Here is a 27285-nt window from a genome sequence, read left to right as displayed (position 1 = left end):
GTATGGTATTGACATAAATGGAACAGAGCAGATAAACCAGAAATAAACCCATGCACATATGATCAATTAATTTGTGACAAAGAAAGCAAAATACACAACAGGGAAGACAAAAGGCAGTCTCTTCCACACATGGTGATGGGAAAACTGGACAGCTACATGCAAAAGTATGAAACTGGACCGCTATGTTATACTATATACAGAAATTAACTGAAAATGATGTAAAGACTTGAACATAAGATGTGAAGCCATAAAACTCCTAGAAGAAAACCTAGGCGGTTAGCTCCAAAATATATAAAGAACTCATGTAATTCAGTAACTAAAAAACACAAACAATCCAATTAAAATATAGCCAGAGACATTTTCCCAAAGAAGACATACAGACGGCAGCCAACGAGCACATGAAAAGATGCTCAATGTCACGAAACATCAGGGAAATGCAAATCAAAACCACAACCAGATGATCACTTCACACCTGTCAGAACGACTATTCTCAAAAAGGCAAGAAATACCAGGTACTGGCAAGGATGTGGAGAAAAGGGAATCTTTGTGCAGTTTTGGTGGAAATGTAAACAGGTACAGCCATGACAGAAAACAATATGGAGGCTCCTCAAAAAATAGAAAGTAGAGCTACCATAAGATCCAGCAATTCCGTTACCGCATATCTACCTGAAGAAGACGAAACACTAATTTGAAAAGAGATGTGAACCCACATGTTCATGGCACCATTATTTATAATACCAAGATATGGAAACAAACCAAGTGTCCTTCAATGGGTAAATGGAATACGACATAGCCATAAAAAATAAAATCTCGCCATCTGCAACAACATGGATGGACCTTGAAGGGATTAAGCTAAGTGAAAGAAGTCAGACAGAGAAAGACAAATATTGCATGATTTTACTTACGTGTGGAATCTAAAAAACAAAACAAATCAAGACTCATAAATACAGAAAACAGATCAGTGGCTGCCAGAGGGGAGGGGACTTGGTTGGCTGCAATGAGTGAAGGGGATTAAGAAGTACAAACTCCCGGGGCGCCCGGGTGGCTCAGTCGGTTGAGCATCCGACTTCGGCTCAGGTCATGATCTCGAGGTTCGTGAGTTCGAGCCCCACATCAGGCTCTGTGCCGACAGCCCAGAACCTGGAGCCTGCTTCAGATTCTGTGTCTCCCTCTCTCTCTGCCCCTCCCCCACTCATGCTCTGTCTCTCTCTCTCTCTCTCTCTCTGTCAAAAACAAATAAACATCAAGAAAAAAAAGAAGTACAAACTTCCAATTATAAAGTAAACAAGACCAATTATAAAGTAAACAATACCTAGGGATGGAATGTAGAGCATGGGTAATATAGTCAATAATATTAACGTTGTAAGGTGAAAGACAGTAACTAGACTTATTGTGGTGATCATTTTGCAATGTATACAAATGCCAAATCACTATGTTGTACACTTGAAACTAATATAATATGTCAATTATACCTCAATATTAATTTTAGAAGGATGTGAAAAAACCTCAGGGATTTTCATCTCATGATGGTAGATACATCTACTCTTCTGTGTCCCCATGGTCCCCTGGAATGACAGAAATATGTATTCTAAAAAGAATGAGACTAGGAACCAAGAGAATTTGCCAGAAATTCTGAATGTAAGACTGATGGAGCAGAAAGTCTAGCACATCTCCTGACACAAATGCAGATCCTTCCACAGAAGCCTCAGAGAGAGGCCAATGTCAGATTCAGCCCCACAAAAGGAAAGGATTGGGCTAGAGTCATCGCCAAAGTGAAGGTATTAAAAATCTGCCTTCAGAAGAGCAAGGGCCATAGGGAGCCCTTTCTTATGCCGCCGTGTAACAGAGTGACTACAAGGTTCTACTCTTGCACGAAAGCCAGTGACCTGCCCTTTAAAGAAAGCATGTAACCATCTGGGAGAGCTTTTTGTGTAGGGTTGGGAGGCCCAACAGAGAAGTGAAGCCCATGGTCATGCCAGACTCCCACTAAAGCCTTGGAGGCCTGAGTGATGTCGGCAAGACGGTGAAACAGAAAGCCCAAACCTCGTTCAGTCCAAAAAGCCTTTATGACAACTCCGGAAACCAGTTAAGAAGTTGCAGAACCCTAGGCGAGCACAAAGTCAAGAGCAGCTACATTGAAATATGTAAGAAAAGCCATTGGATTTCACCTGTGATAGCCCTTCCTCCAAGCCGATAAAACTCAGCCTAACTGGGAGAAAATACCCCATTTGTGGCTTCTCCCTCGGGAGAGGAGGAGAAGAGCAGAATGTGCATCCACTGTTCCAGCTTTTCTGGTGACTGCCCCACGGACTGACTTCTATCGCAGTAGACTCAGAGTGCTGGAGAGGCTATGACGCGGTTTGAATGCCTGGGGGCCACTAGGACAACCTGAGCTTGGTGACATGTGGAGGTACCAAAGAGCTGCAGTACTGCAGACACACAGTGGAGGGAGCAAGAGATTACAAACTCCTGAAAACTAAACAGACAACGTCCCTAATTGGGAATCTATATGCACAAGTTCAGAGAAGACACATTCTCAGAAAAGGTTTGAGCCCTCTGGCTAGGCCAACTGATGGAGTTCTTTCCCTGTACAAACTTAGTCTGTAAAGACTGGGAGGGGTGGCTTTTTTTTTTTTTCAAATGCATAAGTCTCAGCAAAAAATAAGGCACATGAAGAAATAGGGAAACGTGGCACAATCAAAGGAAAGTAATAAATCTTGGAAAACTGACCCTAGAGAAACAGAGATCTATAAATTATCTGAAAAATAATTAAAAATAATCATCCAAAAGAAACTCAATGGGCTACAAGAACACAGAAAAATAACTGAAATCAGGAAAATGATGCATAAACAAAATGAGAATATCAACAGAAATACAGAAACTATAAAAGAACCATACAGAAGTTCTGATGCTAAAGAATTCAATAATCAAATATTTACGAGATGGGTTCAACAGTTGACTTGTTCAAACAGAAGATTCAGTGAACCTGAAGATATGTCATTTGAAATTACTGAGTCAGAGGAGCAAAAATAAAAACAGGAATAAAGAAAGATGAAGAAAGCCTAAGAAGCTTAAGATACATCAATAAGCAGACTAATATATGCATTCTGGGAGTCTCAGAAAGAGAACACATTAAGAGGCAGAGAGCTTATTTGAAGAAATAATGGTCAAAATGAGAAAGGAAATGGACACACAAATGCAAGAAGCTCAAAAAGATTCCAACCAGGATAAACCCACACTGAGACATGCTATAATCAAACTGCTGAAAGACACAGAGAGAATCTTGAAAGCAGCAGACATAAGTGTTGCATCAACTACAAGGGAGCCCCCATGAAATTATTTAGAGGGTTTCTTAGCAGAAATAATACAAGCCAGAAAGGACTGAGATGATATCCAATGTGCCGAACGAATAACTCTGCCAACCAGGAATACTATATTCAGCAAAACTGTCTTATTTAAAAATGAGGAAGAAATACTTTTCCAGATAAACAAAGGCTGAGAAAATTATCACCACCAGACCTACCTTGCAAGAAATGCTAAAAGGAATGCATCACACTGAAATAAAGGATGCTAGACAGCAACACAAAAGCATGTACAAATATAAAGCTCTCTGGTGAAGGTAAACATAAAGGAAAACACCAAATCCCATATTACTACAGTGGCGGTAGTAATTTTAATTCTGGTATACAATATAAAGGATAAAAGCATATAAATAACTATAAAACTATGTGGATGAATACTACATGTGAAAATATGTAATTTGTGACATCAATAACATAAAATTGGTGGGGGGAAACATAAAGGAGTAGAGATTTTGCATGTGATTCAAGTGTTTATCAGTTTTAAACAGACTGTTATAACTGTAAGGTGTTTTATGTACCCACCGTTATAACCATAAGAAATACCGATAGAAAATACACAAAAGAGAAATGAGAATCAAAGCAAGTCACTACAAAAAAAAAAAAGCAACAAAACACAAAGAAAGGCATCAAGAGAGGGAAAGGGGAACAAAATAACTAGGAGACAATAAATAGAAAACAATAAAATGGCAACAAAATTTTGGTACTATCAGTAATTACTTTGGTTTTTTTTCTTTTCATTAAATATAATTTATTGACAAATCGGTTTCCATACAACACCCATTGCTCATCCCAACAGGTGCCCTCCTCGATGCCCATCACCCACTTTCCCCTCTCCCACACCCCCCATCAGTCTGCTCAGTCTGTTCTCAGTATTCAAGTCTCTTATAGTTTGCCTCCCTCCCTCTCTGCAACCTTTTCTTCCCCCTTCCCCTCCCCCATGGTCTTAAGTTTCTCAGGATCAACATATGAGTGAAAACATATGGTATCTGTCTTTCTCTGTCTGACTTATTTCACTTAGCATAATACCCTCCAGTTCCATCCACGTTGCTACAAAAGGCCAGACTTCATTCCTTCTCATTACCAAGTAGTATTCCATTGTGTATATAAACCACATCTTCTTTATCCATTCGTCAGTTGATGGACATTTAGGCCCTTTCCATACTCTGGCTATTGTTGAAAGTGCTGCTATAAACACTGGGGTACAAGTGCCCCCATGCATCAGCACTCCTGTATCCCTTGGGGAAATTCCTAGCAGTGCTGTTGCTGGGTCATAGGGTAGATCGATTTTTAATTTTTTGAGGAACCTCCACACCGTTTTCCAGAGCGGCTGCACCGGTTTGCATTCCCACCAACAGTGTAAGAGGGTTCCCGTTTCTCCACATACTCGCCAGCATCTAGAGTCTCATGATTTGTTCATTTTAGCCACTCTGACCGGCATGAGGTGGTATCTCAGTGTGGTTTTGATTTGTATTCCCCTGATGAGGAGTGACATTGAACATCTTTTCATGTGTCTGCTGGCCATCTGGATGTCTTCTTTGGAGAAGTGTCTATCCGTGTCTTCTACCCATTGCTTCACTGGATTATTTATTTTTCAGGTGTGGACTTTGGTGAGTTCTTTATACATTTGAGATACTAGCCTTTATCCAATATGTCATTTGCAATATCTTTTCCCATTCCGTCGGTTGCCTTTTAGTTTTGTTGATTGTTTCCTTTGCGGTGCGGAAGCTTTTTATCTTGAGAAGCAACAGAAAGACAAAGAAACCAATGCCATTCACAACTGCACCAAGAATCATAAAATACCTAGGAATAAACCTAACCAAAGATGTAAAAGATCTGTATGCTGAAAACCATAGAAAGCTTATGAAGGAAATTGAAGAAGATATAAAGAAATGGAAAAATATTCCGTGCTCATGGATTGGAAGAATAAATAGGGTTAAAATGTCAATACTACGCAAAGCAATCTACACATTCGATGCAATCCCAATCAAAATTGCACCAGCATTCTTCTCGAAGCTAGAACAAGCAATCCTAAAATTTGTATGAACCACAAACGACCCCAAATAGCCAGGGTAATATTGAAGAAGAAGACCAAAGCAGGAGGCATCACAATCCCAGACTTTAGCCTCTACTACAAAGCTGTAATCATCAAGACAGCATGGTATTGGCACAAAAACAGACACAGAGACCAATGGAATAAAATAGAGACCCCAGAATGGGACCCACAAATGTATGACAGGAAAGGGTATCCAATGGAAAAAAGTCTCTTTAACAAATGGTGCTGGGAGAACTGGACAGCAACATGCAGAAGAATGAAACTAGACCACTTTCTTACACAATTCACAAAAATAAACTCACAATGGATGAAGGACCAGAATGTGAGACAGGAAACCATCAAAACCCTAGAGGAGAAAGCAGGCAAAAACCTCTTTGCCCTCAGCCGCAGCAATTTCTTACTCGACACATCTCCAAAGGCAAGGGAATTAAAAGCAAATGTCAGTAATTACTTTAAATGTAAACAGATTAAACTCCCCAATCAAAGGACACAGAGAAGCTAAATGGATTAAAAAACAAAACCAAACCAGAAAAACAAGAACCAACTCCAAGCTTTCTACAAGAGACTCACTTTAGAATCAAGGACACACAAAGGATAAAAGTAAAAAGGTATTTCATGCAAATTGATGAGAAAGCATAAAAAATTTGGTCTTTGTCTCAATAACACAATGAATAGGAATCTTCTCTGTAGTTTCAAAAGAGGCTTCTTGTACAGTGTCTCCAGGTCCTAACACCTGGTGGGTCACTGATGGACCCTGAGAAACGCAGTGGGGGCAGGGCAGCACCTGTGATACCAGGGCACTGTGCTCCCAACTAAGGTGCCTGCTTGGGGCAGTGAGGATGCACACAGGGCATGACAGGGAGTCACCGTCATCATAAAGAGCCCAGGCCGTTGGCTTGTCCACATGAGCTATTTCCCAAGATCAGTCAGGTGAGTGAAGAACTGGGATTAAAAGTTGGTGGAACAGTGGGGCGCCTGGGTGGCGCAGTCGGTTAAGCGTCCGACTTCAGCCAGGTCACGATCTCGCGGTCCGTGAGTTCGAGCCCCGCGTCAGGCTCTGGGCTGATGGCTCAGAGCCTGGAGCCTGTTTCCGATTCTGTGTCTCCCTCTCTCTCTGCCCCTCCCCGGTCATGCTCTGTCTCTCTCTGTCCCAAAAATAAATAAACGTTGAAAAAAAAAAAATTTAAAAAAAAAAAAAAAAAAAAAAAAGTTGGTGGAACATTGAGGGATGCCTGGGATGCTCAGTCGGTTAAACGTCTGACTCCTGATCTTGGCACAGGTCATGGTCTCACGGTTCATGACTCGAGTCTCTTGACGACGTGAAGCCTGCTTGGGATGCTCTCTCTCTCCCTCTCCTGCTCGCTCTCTCTCTCTTCTTCTCTCTCTCAAAATAAATAAACTTAAAAAAAATAAAAGGTTAGCGTGAAGTTGAAATCTAAAATAAGCGTGTAGTGAAAAAACAATGGAAAAACATTAGAAGAGCCAATGAAAACAATGAGACAGAGAAGAGAAACTGATTACAAAAAAAACATAAAAGTTTTTTTTTTACGTCCTCTTCCTTGATCTCACCACTTAATAGAACCAATGAAATGAGGGAAATAATATAAAAGGCTACAAATAAATTAATCAGCTCTTCCCTTTTAAAATATGATCTCCATTGTTGAGACTTGGTAACAGAAGAGGCCCCTTATAGGTGAGCGACCCTGAGTTGATGGCATTGTCATTTGTCACTGGGGTGAGAAAGCTGGCCTTCAAGGCCTTGGCAATCCCGGGGTCACCCAAGAACATGTCCTATGCAGCGCTGAAGCAATTTACATGTGCAAACCTTGTTCTTTTCCCACTCAGAGCCACATTTCACGCACAAAGCAGTTTCCAAGCCAGATCTGATGATTGTGGAAGGAAACGCAATCTGTAGGAGGGTTATGTTTTATTTGGAGGTCGTTTCGTTTTTTCAACAATGCTTTTTATCACTTGACAAGGAAAAACCTAAGCAACGCTTAATAACGCATGCCTGGAAATGTTCTCTAAAGCCTACAAACAAAGTGGTACCCTGAGATTGTGGTTTCATTCCACGGTATACTTCCTTCATGACTTAAACTGGGCAATCGAGTGCGCATTTAAATCATACTGAGACACACACATGTGTAATCTCTGAATCATTACTCACAAAGGCCAGCCATCGGGCACTCCGGGGCCAAGTGAGGGTGGTGGCTTTGCCACAGTGTAAGGAAGACACACAGCCAGCTTCCTGAAGTCACTTGCCTAATGCCTGCCTGGTCAGTGACAGAGGGTGAGGAGGGCAGCAGGGCTCAGGAGACTCTGCATGCGAAGTCTTCTAGGAAACAGTTACTGTTCCTTTTAAGATGCAGTCTCGCGCCACCTAAACCATCCCTCAACCTACTGGCCTTGCAACACAGTGTTCATCTTTAGAGATACAGGGGCACCGTGGACACTTGGAAGAATCATGGAAGGTGGAAGGAAAGTCTCAAAGGTCCAGTGGCCGTGGGGATCCCAAGTCACAGGTACAAGACGGGAGGAGACTTCTCCCTTCACCGTGGTGATTACCTTCACAGCTTATGGCACATGTGTGAACGTAAAGCTGTCATCTCAGGATGGCTCTGTTTACACACTTCATCTCCTTCCCTCTTAGTCTTTTGTTTTCTTTCCAGTTTTGTTGTTGTTGTTGCTGTTGCTGTTGCTTTTCTACTTTAGATGCTATGGCCGTGGGCACAATTTGTTCCTTACAGAACTAAATGAGAGCCAGCCATGCTTAGTAACACTTCCTCGAGTCCCAACTGTGTAAAGCTAGCTGGCATTTCTTCGGCACCACTGGGCAAAAGCTCCACCCCGTCCCCTCGGTTCTACCTGCCTGCTCTGGGCCGGCTTCAGTTTGCCAAGGTCCTGTGTGCACCTGGCCTCTGAAAGGTCCCCCCTTCGGGCGGCTGCCGTTTCTAACCCATCCCTGCCAGGCTCGTGTTTCTTCCTCCTCCCCCAGGCATCATCCTCTTTTACTCTTACCAAGCTACACTGTTATGAAGCTCAACTGACATGCAGAGAAGGAAACAGTGGCTAAGAGCCTCCACGCAAGGGCCACCGGGTGGACAGTGACTCGGACTGTCCTATCGAGAATGCAAGGGGGCGCCTGGGTGGCTCAGTCAGTTAAGCGTCCCACTTCGGCTCAGCTCATGATCTCACAGTTTGTGAGTTCGAGCCCGCGTCAGGCTGTGCTGACAGCTCAGAGCCTGGACCCTGCTTCGGATTCTGTGTCTCCCTCTCCCTCTGCCCCTCCCCTGCTTGCAGTCTCTGTCTCTGTCTCTCTCTCAAAAATAAATAAACACTAAAAAAAAAGAGAATGCAGGGATTTTAGAGCTGTACGAATCTGGGAGAGCCTTTACATGAAAGTTAATGACTTCAAGGGCAAGAAACTGAGCCTCAGGGACTAAGTGTCTGGGCTGAGGGCAAAGGTCTCGGTTCTTCACCCTACACATCACTGCTTCCCTCCACACTACTGCCCTGAAGGCACTGTGGGTGGAAGAGCCTAAGCTCGGGTGCCAGGCAGCCCTGTGTGCAGACATCTCCCGCAGGACACAGTGCGAGTCAGCGGGCCTCCCTTTCCTCCTGCCACACGCCCACTGTCACACCTGACAAACGGTGAGTAGTCAAGCACAGAAATGCTAATTTCTAGAGTCACTATGGTACTGTTTTGTCAGATTGGTTTCTGATGACCTCCAACTCAGTTTGGGCGTCTACATCTTAGTGGCAGCTGTTTAATCAGGTATTCTTTTGAAGAAAGAAATTCTTTCAAAGAACATTAGTGCCCTTCAACGGAGCCACCTAAAAACCAGATGGTTATCTGGTCGTAGGTGAACACAGGAAGCACCTCTCCCGCTACTTTCATTCTAATCTCATTAACACCGGTCATCTGCATATGTAAATGTTCTGCCGAAGGCCACAATGTCCCTATGGGCAGTTTTAGGAACAGCGCCTCTGGACAAATGTTTCTAGCCAAAATATGATTCTGAATTGAGAACCAGTGTGGGAAACAACAACGGGCTTTCCATCTCAGGCACCAAACCACACCAGAGGCATCGGCTGATTAACCGGGCGGCAGGTGACGGAAAGTCGGTAAACTGAGCCTCGGCCCGTCATCATGGGAAAACGCGGGGAAGGGGGGCCAGAGAGACCAGGGGTGCAGGAGGGCACCAGATTTCTGCCTACACCACAACACACCTTCCACTGTTGCTGTCATTGAGCAAACACTATGCTTAGTTAGGGAAACATTTTGCTTCATGTTTCCCTAAAGGAAAACTTAGCACGTTTACTACTGAATATATGCTTCGATTTACTATGTTTGTAACTGACAAATTTACATAAGCCAAACAACGACTCTTCAACGTTTATTTATTTTTGGGACAGAGAGAGACAGAGCATGAACGGGGGAGGGGCAGAGAGAGAGGGAGACACAGAATCGGAAACAGGCTCCAGGCTCCGAGCCATCAGCCCAGAGCCCGACGCGGGGCTCGAACTCCCGGACCGCGAGATCGTGACCTGGCTGAAGTCGGACGCTTAACCGACTGTGCCACCCAGGCGCCCCCAAACAACGACTCTTCAAAAAGGCTTCTGAACACCTCCAGTTTTAGCTCCCAACATGCAAAGACAGCTTGGAAGTCATCCCTCCCATCAATACAACAAGAAAACGCTGGACAAATGGAAGATCAACTACCTTCCCCGGACCTAAGAACCGTGGGTGAACCACCACCCAAACTCTGGGGAGACAGGTGCATCCAGAGAGCTGTCGCAACCAAGACCTACTTACCTAGAATGGAAACTGCCAGAGCTATCAACTGATAGGAATACTTAAAAGGTCACTTTGATGAACTGCTGGTGGCTGAGTATGACCAGCACGAGCGAGAAACCATCAAAGGCTGCGGTCTTAGGGGGGCCCACACTTTCACAGGCTTTCCCTCCAGGAGCCCAACCAGGCTCTCATGGTGAAGACATGAGAAGGATGTCCGTCCGGGTCTCACAGGGAGACAGGAAGAGCAGACATTATGAAACACTGTTCAGAGCCTTCTCCACAGCAAAGGCTCACTCTCCAGCAAGAAGGACTTCGCCAGGGCAAATTCTGGAATGTGGTTGCAGCTGCAGGAAGGAAATGCCTCTGTACTCCAGCCCCCTCCAGCCTTCCTGTCTCATGCAGGGAAAAACAACAACAAAAGGGAGGAAAGGGGGGTCAGGACTTCAAGGAAGTCCTCCTGGGGCCCCGCAGCCAGAGAAGGGTCCGGGGGAGGGAGGTGGCTCTACTCGTGAACGCACACTTTTGGAGGCCACTCTCCTGAAACACTGCCGCACTAAGAGACTGAGGGTTGATCCAAGGATGGGAGAATCCACCCCCTTTCAACACCTTCTCACCCGCCAACAGGGCTCCAGTGTTCACAACAGTGGGTGACAGTTAAAGGAGACACACTCTCTCTGAGGAGGGGGACCCAGGGAAGCCCCACATAAAGAGGGAGGCAAAAATCAGGGCACAACGGGAACCCAAAGCCTCCGGTATCTGTGGCCCGAATAGACGTCAAGTACAGCCCAACTTCCAGCCAGATTAACAAATCGTGACACCAAAGGCCCATCCACCTCAGCTGCCATTGCCCGATGCGGCACGTCTGGCTTTCAACAACAAATTACAAGGTGTGCCGTAAGGCAAGAACACACTCTGAAGAGGTGAAGCAATCATTAGTACCAGACTCAGACATAACAGACTCTGGAATTATCAGACAGGGAGTTTTAAATACCTCTGGGGGCGCCTGGGAGGCTCGGTGGGTTAAGCAACGGACTTTGGCTCAGGTCACGATCTTGCAGTTCGTGAGTTCAAGTCCCGCACTGGGCTCTGTGCTATCGGCTCTGAGCCTGAAACCTGCTGCGGATTCTGTGTCTCCTTCTCTCTCTCTCTGCCCCTCTCCCCCTTGTGTTCTCGCTCTCAAAAAGAAATAAACATTTAAAAAAGAAAACTATGATTAATATCGTCAAGGGCTTTCATGGTGAAAGTAGACAAACTGTAGGAACAAATGCATAGTGTAAGCAGAGAGATGGAAAATGTAAGAAGCAATCAAAACGGAACGCTAGAACTAAAAAACACTAGCAGAAGTGAACAATGCTTTTGATGGGATCATTAGCTGACTGGACACAGCTGAGGAAAATCAGCACTCTTGAAGACAGGTCAAAAGAAACTTCCCAGTCTGCATCAATGCAAAGAACAAAAAAGAAAAAAACTCAACACAAAAATACCCAAGAACTGTGAGACAACAGTAAGAGGTGTAACACGTGCATAATTGTAATACCAGAAGGAGAACAAAGAAAGAAGGGAGAAGAGTTATTTGAAGAAATAATGCCCGAGAACTTTCCAAAATTAATGACGGACACTAAATCAAAGATCCAGGAAGCTCACGAAACGTCAAGTTGGATAAATGGCAAAAAGTCTATCCCCAGACATATCACATTCAAACCTGCAGAAAACCAAAGAGGTAATCTTGAGAGAAGCCAGAGGGGAGAAAGACACATTGCTTCCAGGGGAACGAGGGTAAGAACAGAAGCCATGCCAGCAAGAAGAGAATAAGTGCTTATTAAATAGAGTGTGGAAAGAAACCCCCACCAAACCAAAGTTTACATCCAGCAAAATTATCTTTCAAAGTGAAGGAGAAATAAAGACTTTCTGTAAGTGTTTATTTCTAGAAGTTATTATTCTGGGTTGGGGGGGAAAAGACGCACAGACACAAATAATAACGCGTTGCCACCAGACCTGCGATGCAAGAGATGTTAAAAGTTCTTCGGTAGAAGGAAAATGATGGAGGTCAGGAAGTTAGATCTACAGAAAGAGTCAGAAAATGAAGATAAGGCATTTTCTTTTTGCTTATTCTTCATCGATCCAAAGCATAACTGCTGATTTAAAGCAACAACAAGATCTGTCCGTTAGGTGATTCCGGTATATGGATGAGTGGAATGGCTGGCAGCTGTGTGGTGAGGACAAGAGGAAGGAATTGGGGATATTTTGTTATGGGGTGCCTGCACTACATGTGAACCGGGAAGGTGTTATTTGAAGGTGTCATTTGGATGAAATGTACATTTTAAAGTTGTTGGCAACCACTAAAAATTGTTTCAAAACAAGTAGTAATTAGTAGGCTAAAAGAAAAGATAAAGACTTAATCATGTAAAATGCTGAAGTAAACCTAGAGAAGATAGAAAAAAGAGAAAAAGAAATAAGCAAATATAATAGAAAACAGTTTTCAACATGGTAGATATTTTTTATTAAAAAAATTTTTAATGTTCATTTTTGAGAGACAGAGAGAGACAGAGCGTGAGTGGGGGAGGGGCAGAGAGAGAGGGAGACACAGAATCCAAAACAGGCTCCAGGCTCCGAGCTGTCAGCACACAGCCCGATGCGGGGCTCGAACCCACGAAAGGTGAGATCATGAGCTGAGCCAAAATCAGATGCTTAACCAACTGAGCCACCAGGCGCCCCAAAACACGGTAGATATTAACCCAACTATATCTATCTATTTAAATGTAATTAGTCTAAATGTACTAATTAAAAGACAGAGAATACCAGAGTGGATAAAAAGAAAAGCTTAACTATATGTTATCTACAAGAAATCCACCTTAAATGCAAAGACTCGGATGGAAATGCAAAGGAGTGCACCCAGATCTTGGTTTCTAATACCATTCTCCAATACAAGGAACCACAACTCCATGGGGAAATGGCTGATTCCAGGCCTGGGGCAGGAAATACAGAAGATGAGCCTGCAGCGTTTTATCATGCCAGAAAGTACGGGAGTGCTCAAAAAGGCGTAGACACACACACACACACACACACACACACACACACACACACACACAATAACGGAGGCGGGGGGTGGTATCCAAGGGACACAGGGCCAATTAGACCACGAGCCCCCAAAGGCCGAAGCTGCAACAGTTTAAGCAACACAATAAGCAGTATTGCATTATTACCCCAAATATAAAATAAACGTCCACGAATCTATATTGATACAAAGAGGCAAATTTCCCTTGCGGAGCATTCCAAAAAATTTACACCGATACTCAGCCCTCAAGGACTTAGAGCACGAATGCCCCCTCCGTAGGGGTGAGCCGAGCACAAACGGTACCCTGGGCAACAGGGAAACAACCGGACGAGCACCGCGTCAGCCAGGGGAACGGTGGTAAGTCACGTTGACAGTGCGTGCCCTTGACAGGAAGTGATAAGGAGAGCTCTTCCCCTCTGTGGTCTTCCTCCCCCAAGCCCACAGCCTGAGAAACACATCAGACGCGTCTCAGGCGAGGGGCGCTCTACACAATACTTGACCGGCACCCCTCAAAACCGCCCCAGTCTTCAGAAAACAAGGAAAAGTCTGAGAAACTGTCACAGCCCAGAGGAGCCTAAGGAGACATGGCAACTAAATGGAACGCAGTATCCTGGATGGAATCCTGGGGCACAGAAAGGACATGTAATGAAGAGTAAGGAAATCCGAATAAACTGTGAACTTTAATTAATAACAATGTAGGGGCACCTGGGTGGCTCGGTCAGTCAAGCGTCCAACGTTGGTTCAGGCCATGGTCTCGCGGTTCATGAGTTCGAGTCCTACGTTGGGCTGTACGCGCTTGGGGTTCTCTCTCTCTCTCTCTCCCTCCCTCTCTTTCTGCCCCTCCTCCATTCGCGTGCGCCCTTTCTCTCTTAGAATAAAAATAAATAAGCTTAAACAAAATGACGTCTTAGCAGTGGCTCACAAATTGGACGAACGTTAAGAGACTAAAACCAGGGGACACATGAGGCCCATGGGCAGTATCTGAACCACTGCGCCGACTTCTCGGTAAATCGAAAACTGTTCTAAACAGTTATTTAAAAGCCTCTGTCGTATACATTTCCTGAAGGTTTCCAGGTAAAACAATCAGACTGGTGTCCGAAAGAAGCTTCTGAGATCGACTGGGCTAAATACTTCCTAACCCCTTCTCCGCTAACAACGCAAATCCCCCGCGGGTCCTGCGTCTTCAGAGCTGCGCTCTTTTCCTACGACAGAGGCGCTGCGTCCGTCGCGCCTGCGTCCGTCGCGCCTGCGGCGTCAGTTTCTCAGACGCCCTCCCGACACGGACGACAGGGACGGCCGGGAAGACCCGGAGAGCCAACCTGGTGCCTGCCGTTCTCGGAGGGGCCGCTGGGCGGCGGGGCCAGGTCTCCGCTGCTGCCTTAGCTTCTGGGGCCCAGGGCTTCGGCGAAAGCGCTTCCTACTCGCATTTCCCAGGGCTCGTTAGGATGCAGCGTTCACGTCTACTCCTTGCAGAACTCACCGGCAACATCCTGCACTCGTTAGGTTTTGCCTTCATGCAGCGAACATCCTACGTCTTCGCCAGAGCGAGGGACGTAGCAAAAACAGCTGCCCGGAGGCAGTGAATGCGGAAGAAAAAGGAGGTAAAAGAATACAGCCGGTTCCACGGTCTTCGCTCAGTAAGAGAGTAAGTAACTTCGGAAACCCTGAATGGAGCTGGTGTCGAAGAAGAAAAGGGCTAGAACTCTTCATGGCTACACTTGTGTTTAAAGATCAAAGTTAAACTTTGTATTCTTCACTGGCACGTTTTCTCAAAACACTGGTTTGTTACTCTTTTCTTTCTTAAATCAACTAGATGTGCTTAATGAACGTCACTGTTAAAAGAGGAAAGAAATCTGAACTACTTCCTTGGCAAAAGGTCTCACCAGGGACTTCAAAGGACGCGCACAGTTACAAAATAACATTGGCCATCACCATGCTGGAAACACCCACGGGAGGGATTTTCATAGGCAGATAAAAATAATTTCTAAGGCTTGACAATAGCAAAAGCAGTTTTTCCTAGCTATTCTGAGTTTATTCTTTTAAAAATGTACATATTTAATTTAGGATTTTGAAATACGTGTTAAAAGGTAATACAGTCTCACGGTTAGGGGAAAAAAAGTTAGCTGATGAAAACTCTCTCTCTGCCCCTGCCTGCCAGTGCCCTCCTGTGTCCTGTGCTCAAATATACAAATAAATGGGAGTGTGTTATTACTTTTCTCCATTTTTACGTAAAAGGAGCACACAGGATTTTGACTGACTAATATCAGAGCTCTTTCCATATGGGTACACAGAAAGCAACCATAATTTATTTACCCCAATGGACATTTACATTATTTCTGTTATTATTAACGATGCTGCAGTGAATATCCCCATGTACTTACAATTTGGACATATGCAAATATGGGATTGTATCCCAAATATAGAACTGCTGGGTGCAAGGATGCGTCTAGTTTTAGTTCAACTAGATTCTGCCAAATTGTTCCATACGTGGTGTTAGGCCAGTATGCACTCCCAGAAGCTGAGTATGAAGTACCTGCTCCCCTGGGAGAACGAGGAGAGTATCCCTCTTGTGGATTTCTGCTAGCCGGATAGTTGATAACTGGTGTTTCAGTTCAGTTTCCATTTTGGATTTCTTACTCTGAGTGGTGCTGAGCCTCTATTCATTTGCTTAACATCCATCTGCATTTTATCAATTTGTGAACTTTCTGTTCACAATGAAAAGCATTTGGGAAGGTTGGGGGATTGGAGGAAGGAAAAAAGTAAGGGGAGGAAGAAGGAAATACATCTATTCAGTTCTGTACAAGGACAAAGATCTTTTTTTTTTGGCTTACATTTAATCTGATTTATAGTGGAACATGTCTAATTCTAATGATGTTTTATTATTACTTGTTTATTAAGAAATTTTATTTTTAGAACAGTTTTAGTTTTGCAAAAAAAAAAAAAATTGCATAGAAAGTACAGAGAGTTCCCATACACCCTTCACTCCTCCAGTTTCCCCTTTTATTACCATTCTTTACTAGTGTGGTGCATTTGTCACAACCAAGAACCAGTATTATTAATTGAGGTCCACAGTTCACATGAGGGTTCTTTGTTATGGGTTTGTACAAATGCATAATGTCACGTATCCCCAATTACTTACCATAAAGAATGGTTTTACTGCCCTAAACATCTGTGGGTCACCTATCCTTCCTCCCTTCCCCCAAACCTCTGGTGACCACTAATCTTTGTACTGTCTCTACAGTCTGCCTTTTCTAAAGTGTCATATAGTTGGACTCCTACATTACTGTAGCCTTTACAGAATGGCCTCTTCCATTTGGTTACAGGCATTTAAGTTTCCTCTGTCTTTTCATGGCTTGATAGCTCATTTCTTCTTAATTTAATGTTGGAAAACATTCCATTGTATGGATGTACCCTAGCTTGTGTCTCCAGTCATTTATTGAAGGACATCTTGATTGCTTCCAATTTTGGCAATCATGAAGAAAGCTTCTATAAACATACATGTGGAGGTTTCCGTGTGGACATAGGTTTTCGACTCCGTTGGGCAAGTATCTAGGTGGGCAATTGCTAGGATGTATGGTAAGGAGTGTGTTTAGTTTTGTAAGAAACTGCCAAATTGTCTTCCGCAACTAAGGGAAAGAATCCAGTCTATAAAGGCTGCACTATTTGGCATTCCCATCAGCAGTGAATGAGCTGTTGGATTGTTTATTCATGGATTGTTTTCTTCTGTTTAGATTTAAGAGAACTTCGTATACTTTAGATACAAGTCTTTCAAGAGATATGCCTTTTGCAGGTATTTTCTCCCAGTCTGTGGCTTGTCTTTTCCGTCTCTTACCATTATCTTTTGCGGAGCCTAAGTTTTTGATTTAGAAGAAGTCTCACTTGTCAGTTATTTCTTTCATGCTTTTAGAACTGTATCTAAAAATTCACTGCCAACCCTAGGTCACCTAGATTTTCTAGAAGTTTTATACTTTTGTGTTTTACATTTAGGTCTCTGATCCATTTTGAGTTAATTTTTGTGAAGGGTGTAAGGTCTGTGCCTAGATTCATTAGTTGGCATGTGGATGTCCAGTTGATTCACCACCATTTGTTGAAAAGACTGTCTTTTCTCCATTGAATTGCCTTTGCTCCTTTGTCAAACACAAGTTGCTTATATTTATTGGATACAGTACCAGTCCCTCTATTCTGTTCCACTGATCTATTTCTCTATTCTTTTGCCAAGACCACAGTCTTGATTCTGAAACGTTATAGTATGTCTTAGTGTCAGTCCTCCGACTTTGTTCTTCTTCTTCAGTATTGTGTTGGCTATTCTGGATCTTTTGCCTTTGCACATCAACTTTAGAATCAGTTAGTTGACATCCATCCACAAGAGAAATTATTGGGATTCTGACTGGAACTGCATTGACTACAGATCAAGTTGACGATAGTGAGTCCTCCCATCCATGAACATGGACTAACTCTCCATTTATATTTTCTTTTATTTCTTTCATCAGAGTTTTATAGCTTTCCTTATCAAGATCATATATGTGTGTGTGTATACATATATATATACATATATATACATATATACACACATATACACACACACATATATATACGTGTATGTATACATATATAGTTAGACTTAGGCCTAAATATTTCAATTTTTTAGCAGAGTGCTGCTAATGTAAATGGTATTGTGTTTTAAATTTCAAATTCCAATTTTCATTCCTAGTATATGGGAAAGCAACTGACTTTTGTTCTATTAGAATTGTTTTTGGAATCAAGTTAAAAAAATTAGTTGTCTATATGCCTGTGAATGCAACTGAAAACAGAAAATCTGATTCCTGAAACTGTGAAAAATTACATATCTGGCTTTTCACCTATACTAGAATCAGATTACCTGAGAGAGTTCCCTGGTTATGATAAAGAAATCTTTTCTATTAATAACTTTGTCATTTGTGATACATTTTTAAAAATCAAATGATAAACTTTAAATAAGATTCCTGAAAGTAATATTGAAGCCCACACGAACTAAAGCCGTATTAAAGGACCCTGTGCTTTAGGAAATATTGAGCACACCTGTGTTACAATGTGCTTCTATCAGGGGCACCTGGGTGGCTCAGTCGGTTAACCATCTGACTTCGGCTCAGGGCATGACCTAACAGTTCGTGAGTTCGAGCCCCGCACTGGGATCTGTGCTGACAGCTCAGAGCCTGGAGCCTGCTTCGGATTCTGTGTCTCCCTCTCTCACCACCCCTCCCCCCCCCTCAGAAATAAATAAACATTAAAACATTTTTTTAAAAAGTGTTTCTACCAAACTGTGGCACAGTTCTGAAAAATTGCATTTTGGTCATAAATTACTTAGTTTCTACTGTCCAGGCATTCTCTTCTACTGCTTAGGCTTTATAATATACTATTGAGAGTAGGTATCTTAAAGTTAATGTCTTTAAGATAAAGTTAACTTAAAAGTCTTAAAGATGATGTTGATCTGGTAAGAAGAAACTCTCCTTATTTTCAGCGTAAATTACGGAATAAATATGAAGTTTACAACATCTGAGCTGTGGTCTCTAAGTCCGCTGTCAACAGTTGCTCAAGGAATCTTCAGAGGAGGACTACTCGGTGTATAACGTAACTGCAGGGACATGCCTCCTACATGCCCCATCAGGACTGCCGGGCGCATTCCCCCAGGTGCTCAGGGTGCTGCTGGAAGGCACCCCTCAGCTGAAGGAGGTCACCTTGCCGAAGCCCACCCTTCCCCGAGGCAGCCTGCACCCAAAGACTGGTAATTGGGGGGGATAGAATAAAAGCCTGGCCACTGTCCCAGCTTAAGAGCTCAGTGCGGGGGCGGCTGGCTCAGTCGGTCGAGCGTCCGACTTCGGCTCAGGTCGTGATCTCGCGGTTTGTGAGTTCGAGCCCCACGTCGGGCTCTGTGCTGACCGCTCGGAGCCTTTAGCCTGCTTTGGATTCTGTGTCTCCCTCTGTCTCTGCCCCCTCTGCTCATGCTCTCTCTCTGTCTCTCAATAATAAACAAATGTTAAAAAAAAAAAAAAAAGAGCTCAGTGCGGAGTGGCTGAGCTCTCTGTTGAGACTGCACTGCCGCCCAGTTCTCCCTCGCTCCTTCCTGCTTCCTTCCCCTCTTGCCAGGTGGTGGTTCTCAAGGGCTCTCCCTAATAAATGTCCTGCACACCAGCGTCCACCTCAGAGTGTACTTCCTGGGGAAGCGGACCTGTGACAGCAATCAAATAATAAGGATGTTAAAGCACCTTTCCTGTGGCTTTGTCTAGGCATGGTGGTTAGTGAGGGAGGATGGGGCAGCAGAGGGGTGGGACAGGTGGTAAAAGAAATACGACCAAAACCCTTCCACACAAGGACCCTGCAATGTGGCTGAGGAATCTAAATGCACTTAGAGGAGCCTACAAAGTAATACAGATGAATTTTAAACAAATACACTAGAACGTATATATTCAAATAGCTGAGTCTGGGAGCTCTATGCTTATTTTAAAGGATTGGAATGGGTGGGGCACCTGGGTGGCTCAGTCAGCTACGCATCTGACCCTGGACTCTGGCTCAGGTCATGAGCTCACGGTTTGTGAGTTCCAGCCCCACATCAGCTCCACGCTGACAGTAGAGAGCCTGCTTGGGAATCTCAAGTTCTTGAGATTCTCTCTCCCTCTTTATTTGCCCCTTCCCTGCTCACACTCTGTCTCTCTCTCTCTCAAAATAAATAAACAGAAAGAATTGTTTAAATAACTGGAATGGAAAAATCACACTAGATTTTTAGAACTCTTAGATGTTCAACCACAGTGAGCAAATGAAAATGGCTTTTTGTTGTCATTGCTCTTCTATTTCCAATTGTATTGGGCGGTCTGGCCACCAAGGAAACTCCTAAGATTGGTACCAAATTCTTTTTCCTACTCTAAAAGTCAAATCTACCCTCAAAGGCTAAAGATTTGTTACTAATAGGGGCGCCTGTGTGGCTCAGTCGGTTAAGCATTTGACTTTGGCTCAGGTCAAGATCTCAGGGTTCGTGAGTTCTAGCCCCATGTTGGGCTCTGTGCTGACACAGAGGGATTCTATGCCTCCCTTTCTCTCTCTGCCCCTCCCCTGCTGGTGCCGTCTCTCTTTCTCTCAAAAATAAATAAACATCTTAAAAAAATTGTTACTAATGAAGCTGCCAGGCAATTCTAAAAGAGGCTTCCTTAATACTCTCTAGGCTTATAAATACATTCTCTCTTTTTTTTAAGTTTATTTATTTTGAAAGGGGGAGGCAGAGAGAGGAGAGAGAGAATCCCAAGCAGGCTCTCTACTGTCAGCGTGGAGCTGATGTGGGGCTGGAACTCACAAACCGTGAGATCATGACCTGAGCCAGAGTCCAGAGTCAGACGCGTAGCTGACTGAGCCACCCAGGTGCCCCACGGTCTCCTTTTTAAGAACAGCTTTATTGGTGTATAATTCTCCCATCTTAAGTGTTTACAATTCCATGGTTTTTAATATACTCACAGGGTTGTGCAACTATCACCACGATCAATTTTAGAACAACTTCCTTAACCTCCTCTCCCCAAACAACCACCCTCCTCCTTTGCTATCACTCACCAATCCCTCATGTCTCCCAAATCTAGACACTCACTAGCCTGCTTTTTATGTCTACAGATTTGCCTGTTTTGGATGCTTCATGTAAGTGGAATCATATAATATGCGACTGACTTTTCACTTGGCATGTTTTCAAGTTTCGTCCACATTATAGCACGTGCTCGTAATTCGTTTCTTTTCACGATCTAATAAATCCAATTGGATCGATAAACATTTTATTTATCCATTTGCCAGGTGACGGACATGTGGGTTGTTTCTACTTTGGGGAAAGAAACAACGCTGCTCTGAACTTTTGTGTACAAATCTTTGTGTGGACGTAAGTTTTCATTTCTTTTGAGCACAGACCTGGGAGTAGAACTGATGGGTCATGTGGCAACTTCGTGTCTAATATTTGAGGAATTGTTAGACTGTTTTCCACAGTGGCTGTAGCTCTTTACATGCCGACCAGCAATGTATAAGAGTTCCAATTTTTCCACATGCTTGCCAACACTTACCATTATCTGCCTTTTTATATAACCTTCCAGTGACTATGGTCTCATTGTGGTTTTGACTTGTATTTCTCTGATGGCTAATGATGTGAGGATCTTTACATGTGCTTATTGGCCATGTTTTATCTTCTTTGAAGAAATGTCTATTCGGATCCTTTGCCTGTTTTAAAATTATTCGTCTTTTTATTATTGAGTTCTTTGTAAGTTCTAGATAGAACACCTTTCTCAGATGTATGATTTGCAAAACTTTTCTCCCTTTCTGTAGGTGTCTGTTACTTTCTTGATGGTTCCTATGAAGCACAAACCTTTTCCATTTTTATGATATTCAATTTATCTATTTTGTCTTTCATTGTTTGTACTTTGGCTGTCCTGTCTCAGAAACCTTGCATAATTCGAGGTCATGAAGATTTACACCGATATTTCTTCTAAGCTTTATAGTTTTTGCTCTTACATTTAGGTCTCTGATCCATTTTGAGTTAATTTTTGCCTAGGCTGTGAGTAGGAGTCCACCTTCATTCTTTCCATGTGGCTGTCCAGTTGTCTCAGCCCCATTTGTTGAAAAGAGTACTGTTTCTCTACTGAGTTGTCTTGGCACCCTGACTGAAAGCCCAAGTGGGGATTTATTTCTGGACTCTCAATTCTATTCTATTGGTCTGTAAGTCTATCCTTATGCCAGTATCACACAGGGCATCCTTCTTAAGGAAACTGCGACATGCGTCCACTCACCACGACTGCTCACTGGGCACCCACGACGTACCAGACACGGCTCGAGGTGCCGCAGAATCCGGAGCTCAGTTGGAGCTCAGCTTTGTGCAGGAGACACGAAATTAAACTGTGTATAAGTGACACCTACGGCGTGGCAGGGGTCGATAAGTATCACTTAGGAAGCAAAGAAGGGGATGTAACGTAGAGCGAGGAGGACTAAGTTCAGACAGGATAGCCAGGAGGGCCTCACCAAGAAGGGGAGTGACAAAGACCAGAAGAAGGTAAAGAAGCTGGACATGCTGCCCTCGGTGGCGAAAGAAAGCACTTGGGTTAGAGGGCAAAGCAAGGGCGAAAGCCTGATGGGCTGTTCATCCGAAGGCCAGGCGGAGGGCCGGTGTGTCCCAAGTGGAGAATGAGAGAGAGGTGAACATGGGGCCGGACCCCGGGGTGCCTCATGAGTCACTGTGAGGTCACAGGCTTTTCCAGTGAACGGGATGGACACCTGTTGGAGGTTTCCGGGCGGAGGGGTAACACGGCCTGGGTAAAGCGATTAACACACCACAACTCCACGTTGAGACTAGGCTAGAAGCAGGGGCCAGTTAGGGGATCGCGTGATAACTGAGATGAAGGATGGTGGGGGCCTGTGCCAAACGGGTGGCGGCGGGGCAGGGAGCGGTGCTCTGGCTCCGAGGTTGGGGCCGGACGGATCTGCCTGCAGACGGACGGGGCACGAGGGAGCGGGGCGCTGGGGAACATGAGGTTTCAGGCCTAAGCCCCTGGAAGGATGAAGTTTCCCTCGCCTCTGACAGAAAAGCCTACAGGAACGGTAGCTCCGGGGACAAGAGCTTATCTTGGGAAATACTGATCTTGGGACGCCCAACCCTAGCAAAGGAGTCAAACAGGAACTTTTGTTTACAGAGCTGTGAATAAAAATCTGAGGTCCCAAGGCATCTAAACAGCACTTGTCACCGAGCAGAGATCGCCTGAGGGATGAATGCAGACGAGAAGAGGGGTGCAAAGGCGGCCCGAGGCAGCCTGGCCTCAGAGGGCTGAGGGGCCCGGGTGCAGACACAGGCACGTGCACACGCACACAGGCAAGCACACGTGCACACACCAGGCCCATGCGCACACAAATGCACACACAGGCGAGGAGGAGAGGGGAGCAGGAAGCAGAGAGGGAGGAAGAAGCACTAAGGAAGAGCGGCCAGAAAGGCCGCAGGAAAAGCAGGTGGTGTAAGCGTTCGCAGGGGAGGGGAGTCAGGCGGGGGCCGAGGCCTGAGGAATGGCCGGGGCGGCGATGCTATGCCGGTCCCTGGTGACCCCGAGAAGCGGCGTGTTGGTGGAGTGCCGGCTGAAGGGAAAGCGCAAGAAGGCCACCTGGAGGCCGTGAGCCCGGGGTTTTGCTCTGAAGGAGTGCTGTTTCCAGAGAAGGGGGTGAGGTCCAGAAAGAAGGCAATCACAACCTAGGGGGATGGGCATGGAGGGCGGAGCAGGGAGGGCGCTGCAGGCTGAGCCGGAGAGCGCGAGGGGAGGGAAGGGCCGGTGGAGCCCCGGCAAGGGACCTCCTGGGCAAGGGACCTCCTCGGAGGGGCGCACGGCCGCTCCCGCAGGCAGGAGAGAAGGTCAAAGGCTTGTGTAGGTGCAGGGCCAGCAGCTGAGAGGGGGCAGGGCAGGGAGACACGGGAGGACTGGGCGATGAGCAGGCCTGCAGCCGTCGCCCAGCAGAGAGGAAGAGAGGAAGAGAGGACAGGCCGAGAAAACACGCCGAGGCCAGTGATGACTGTAAACTGCGGCCTGTCAGGTGCCAGACGCACGGGCAAAAGGTCGGGGCGCGGCTGTGGGGTGACGGCTGAAGTCGGGGGGGGGGGGCAGACAGCTCACTGCGGGGCAGGGGTCAAGGAAGTGGACTGCTATCGCGGCGAAGCAGGTACAGCGACGGTACGGTACCGGGGAGAGGGCCCGGAGGGAGGGCCAGCCAGGCCCGCAGGCCCTCCGGGGGCGGGGTGAGGGGTGAAGGGTGCGGGGGTGGCACAGGCCGAGACCGGAAATGGGCAATGGGCTGGTCGCAGGAGAGGAGGGCCGTCCCCGCGGGCAGCTTTCGTCCCACCGATCCCTCCTCAGACCGGCGGAACTGGACGATTCTCTCGCCCCTTTACCACCTGGGGGCCCTCCTGGAGCCACACGCAGGCTGCGATTTGATCTTCTGAGTTTCTGAGTGGGCGGGTGCTGGCCAAATTTCCAAATACAACGATGGAATTCATCAAACGTTGGTCCCAACCCTCTTTTTCTTTTTTGGCATCAGACTCTGACTCTGGGGCCTAGGGCACCAAGATGAACAAGACGCGTAAAGGATAAATTATAATTTCCTGTGGCACATGAGGCTGTATTTACTCTGTAGACGGATATATTCCAGGCACAGCTACTGTAGAGCAAGGTCAAAATGCAACAGGAACAAAAAGTTAACTAATTTCTGATGCGTGAAGACGAAGAAAAACAAAGAGACTATTTAACATTTAAAAAGAAACCACTTAAGTATCTGCTCCATGATGAAATAATTAATTTCTTTAAATAGAAATCGAGGTGCTACTTTTTGCCCACTCCTGGATAACTCAGGCTGGCTCCCTCCCGGGGAAGCTGGCGCCCGGCAGGGAGTGACGGTCAGCACCTGCGGAGTCATCAGGACAAAAGGGAAGGGACGCCACGAAATCTTCAGACGGTGCGGCTCGCAATTAACAGGAATCTCAGCTGCACTGTCGAATGTCATCTTCCATGCAAAATGTGTACACTTCACAGCCCTGAAAGTTCCATGACGCCAGTGGCACTAATTTTTACCGTCAGGATGCTAACCATCCACTAACCCTGGGCACTCCCTCACTGGTGCTTCAGCGTAAGCCCCGGAGAACAAGTAACAAGCTGGGCACCCTTATGTAGCACTGGCTTCACAAGCAAAGACTTGGAGGCAGAATAGGTGTCCATCACTAGGAGAATGGATGCATAGATTCTGGCACATTCAGAAGATGGAAATCTCTGCAGCAGCACGAAACAATGAAGCACATCTTATACACGGCAACGAAGACACCATAAGCATAGTAATGAGTGAAAAGTAACAAGAGACTCAGAGCCCAAATCCATACACGTAAATTCAAGAACACACACAAAACAACACAATTTAAATAACTGAGTGGAAGGGAAGGACATACTTGGATGCCAGTGTGGGTGCGTATGCAGGAGGAGAGTCACAGGAGTGGGACTAAAGGAAGTAAGATACAAGCAAAGACGCCTGTACCATGAATCAAGGCACGGGATCAACTTGATTTGTGTATCTGAGCTAGTGGTGGTCATGGGGGAAGTGGGTAGAGCGTTCTTACAAATGGACAGTTAGTTGGTATGTATTTTTCATACTTGAAGCTTTTCACTATTTGTTACTTGTACACCTTGCTCCAGAGAGATCTATAATGTAGCACAATAATGCGCCCAACAGAGTATCTCTGTTCTATAAACTTGACATGTTTTGGTACAATCGTTATCACAATTTATGGATGGCATTTAACAGGATCTAGAATAGCAGTTGCCAAAAACGAAATCAGTCAATCGCGAATCTAATAAAGAGTAAAGCTTTGATCATAATTTGATATATTCGGAGAGAAAAGTAGATAAAAAGATTCCTATAGAATTGAGCTTGACGCTATGATTAACAACTTAGCACACGAAGTACCTCTTAGCCAATGCTAAGCACAGCATCAGAGCTCACCCTGACAGGTACGGCTTCTTACAGAAACGTGTCCATGTTTCCCTTTAGAACAAACGTGTGTTTCCAACAAGCTCCTGGTTCATAATATGCTTTCTGTTCTCCATCTCTAAACTACACTTTCTACGCTCAAAGGCAATCGGCTGCAGGGAGAAGAGCAGCCCCGGACGGAAATCAAATTAAGTAATGTGTTCCGAGAAGCTGCCACTTGTGATGCGGCTCAGTGCTACAGGGAGAGCTGGACAACTGTGTCTGGGGCCCAAAGGGCTCACGATCTGATCAACCAACACTCAAGGACCCCCATTCTTACTCCCATGGAAGTTGTTGGGTGACCTTAGAATGATCGCTCAAGTTTCTTTGCGTCACTTTCACTGCGCTCCTGCCAACCAAGAGACAGAGGATGAGAGAACACAGGAAGAAGGGTCAGGAACTCGCATTTTGTTCCCAGCTTAGTGCCCATGAAAGGGGAACTAACAACATTTCCCCACTGTGCTACACGTGACCTTTGTTACTTACAAAATAGAAATATTAAAACCCTGGAGGCCCGTTACAAATGCTGATCCTGGAGTCCTTGTCAAGAAATCCCTTACAATGGAGTCTTTTGTTCAATAGGATCCATACAGCACCCAGCGGGTGAATCTTCTTAAAGGTCTAAGACAGACACACCTAAGAAACATCCGTTCTAAGGAGAAGTTTAACAAAGTTTCCCCTTTCTTGGAAGGATGTTCTTAGCACAAGACGATGCAGCCCTGAAAAGTTTTTGAGTTTGAGCTGAAATAATTTGATTTGCTCCACAAAACTCCTCACATCCTTTTACTCACCGTAACAATCAAATATTCTGAAAATATTTCCACACAGAAAATGTTTCTACGTGAATTCTCCTACGGATTATAAATTCCCATTAACATCAAATGAAGTAGCGGCAGACAGGAAACACAGACTGTTAAACCTCAGATTCGACTTCAACCAATGTCTTTGTGCCACAAGCTTCCGAACCCATGTTTCCACGTGGCTGAGGCAGAGTCTCTGATCCCCTTGAGTTGCACAGAACGAGGACGTGAGCAGATGGGCAGTACCATTCAGTGCCAGGCGGACGCATTCTAGCCCCAAGGCCATCAGATGGCTCTAGGAGCAATGGCGGTGTCACTCCTCACCGAGCGTGGCACTTCTCTCTTTCCCTGACCTGCTTTCTGTCCATCCACCTCCACCATCACCACCTCCTGCCGCCATGCCACGTTCGCCTCCTGTTCTATTCCATAGGTAGCCACGGCCCCCTCCCTGTGGGGAGGCAGTGCTGTTGGGTAAAAGGGATGGGGACTGCCTTCGCACCCCAGTTCTCTACCCCGTGCTCTTCGCTAGCAAAGGGAGAAAAGGCTCGATGGTGATGGAACAAGGCTCTGTGGCCCATGGCGGTACTTGCCCATGGGCCACAGAGGAAGAACGGTTTGTGCAGAGAAGCTCGGACATGGAGTGGGTGCGTGTGGGCAAGGAGGGGACACAGCTGAAA

The 27285-nt window shown here is 45.3% G+C and overlaps 1 protein-coding gene and 1 long non-coding RNA gene across 4 annotated transcripts in view; one reads left to right on the top strand and one right to left on the bottom strand.

Annotated features, from left to right (window-relative positions):
• Positions 1–27285, bottom strand: part of ANO10 (anoctamin 10) — a 289033-nt gene that overhangs the window by 76458 nt on the left and 185290 nt on the right. The gene's annotated exons all lie outside the window — the stretch shown is intronic.
• LOC112850242 (uncharacterized) lies at positions 13719–15476 on the top strand. Its single transcript, XR_003222627.2, has 2 exons — positions 13719–13920; positions 14335–15476. It is a non-coding gene; the product is annotated as an uncharacterized LOC112850242 (long non-coding RNA).

Source organism: Puma concolor, chromosome C2, assembly GCF_028749965.1.
Source record: "Puma concolor isolate L17-30 chromosome C2, mPumCon1.1.hap2, whole genome shotgun sequence".
In the NCBI taxonomy this organism is placed as follows: domain Eukaryota; kingdom Metazoa; phylum Chordata; class Mammalia; order Carnivora; family Felidae; genus Puma; species Puma concolor.
This window is presented reverse-complemented; position numbering and strand designations above follow the sequence as displayed.